Source organism: Carlito syrichta, unplaced genomic scaffold (genome assembly GCF_000164805.1).
Source record: "Carlito syrichta isolate Samal-C Ts95f unplaced genomic scaffold, Tarsius_syrichta-2.0.1 Scaffold304602, whole genome shotgun sequence".
In the NCBI taxonomy this organism is placed as follows: Eukaryota; Metazoa; Chordata; class Mammalia; order Primates; family Tarsiidae; genus Carlito; species Carlito syrichta.
Window position 1 is genome coordinate 996,566 of NW_007248698.1, and position 2,136 is coordinate 998,701.

The following is a 2,136-nucleotide window of genomic DNA, read 5'->3' on the forward strand; positions in this document are numbered from 1 at the left end:
TCATCACCAAAATAAAAGCCCAAATCCAGGACATAGAAGACAAAAAGATAATACAAAAAATCAATGAAACAAAAAGCTGGTTCTTTGAAAGGATAAACAAGATCGATGGTCCCCTAGCTAGACTGACCAAGAAAAAATGAGAAAAAACCCAAATAAGCACAATCAGAAACACAAAAGATGAAGTCACATCTGACCCTGAAGAAATACAAAAGATCATTGGAGACTACTACGTACACTTGTATGGAAACAAACTTGAAAACCTTAAGGAAATGGAGGACTTTCTGACATCACACAACCTACCTAGGTTGGAACAAGAAGAAATTGAGACTCTAAATAGACCAATAACAATCAAGGAAATCGACTACGTAATAAGAAAACTACCTACAAAAAAAACCCTGGTCCAGATGGCTTTCCAGCAGAATTCTATAAGACATTTAAGGAGGAGCTGATACCAATCCTACTGAAGGTATTCCAGGTGATTGAAAAATATGGAACTCTCCCCAAATCATTTTACGAAGCCAACATCACATTGATACCCAAGCCAGGTAAAGATTCAACAAAGAAAGAGAACTACAGGCCAATATCTTTGATGAACATAGATGCTAAAATTCTCAACAAGATCCTAGCAAACCGGATTCAACAATACATCTCAAAAATCATCCATCATGACCAACTAGGCTTCATTCCTGGGATGCAAGACTGGTTCAACATTTGTAAAACCATAAATGTAATTAAATACATCAACAGATGTCAAAACAAAAGCCACATGATTATATCATTAGATGCAGAAAAAGCTTTTGATAAAATCCAGCACCCTTTCTTGATAAAAACCCTCGAACATTAGGCATACGGGGAACATACCTCAAAATAGTAAAAGCCATCTACGAGAAACCCACAGCCAGCATACTCCTAAATGGACAATAATTGGAACCATTTCCCCTGAAAACTGAAACAAGACAAGGATGCCCACTCTTACCCCTCCTGTTCAACATAGTATTGGAAGTCCTGGCTCGAGCAATCAGAGAAGAGAAGGCAATCAGGGATATCCAAATAGGAAAAGAGGAAATCAAGTTATCACTCTTTGCAGATGATATGATTGTGTACCTTGAAAACCCAAGAGAATCTGTCAAAAACCTCCTTACACTGATAAAGGCCTTTGGCAAAGTCTCAGAATACAAAATAAATGTGCAAAAGACAATTGCATTTCTTTACACCAATAATAAACAAACAGAAACCCAAATAAAAAACACAATTCCTTTCACAATAGTCAAACACACAAAAAATGAAATACCTGAGCATCTTCTTAATCAGAGAAGTTAAAATCTTCAATAACAAACAATGAGGAGAGGAGAATTTATTCAGCAAATGGTGCTGGGAAAACTGACTGACCATGTGCAGAAGAATGAAACGGAGCCCCTATCTATCCCCATGCACAAAGGTTAACTCCAAATAGATCAGAGACCTAAATGTAAAACCTCAAACCATAAGAACCTTAGAAAATGAAGGACATACCCTCATGGAAATCGGAACTGCCATCCAATTCCTGAACAAAACCTGAAACCCACAGGTCATAAGAGAGAAGATAGACAAGTGAGACCTTATTAAACTGACAAGCTTCTGCAAAACCAAAGAAACCATCAAGAGAGCAGGGAGACAGCCTACAGACTGGGAAAAAGTATTTGCCAACACCAGGTCTGACAAAGGCTTAACATCTTGGATCTACAAGGAACTCAAATGTGGTGAGAAGAAAAAAACAAACAACCCCATTATAAAATGGGCAAAAGATATGAACAGACACTTCACAAAGGAAGACATCTGAGCAGCCAACAGACACATGAAGAAATGTTCAACCTCACTAATCATCAGGGAGATGCAAATCAAAACCACACTGAGATACCACCTAACTCCAGTCAGAATGGCAATTATCAACAACCCAAAAAATAACAGCTGCTGGAGAGGGTGTGGCGAAAAGGGAACACTTCTATACCATTGGTGGGAGTGTAAACTAGTGCAACCTCTGTGGAAAGCAGTGTGGCGATTCCTAAAAGCTCTAAATATCAACCTCCCATATGACCCCGCAATCCCCCTACTGGGAATATACCCTGAAGAACTCAAATCACTCTATAAAAAAGATAC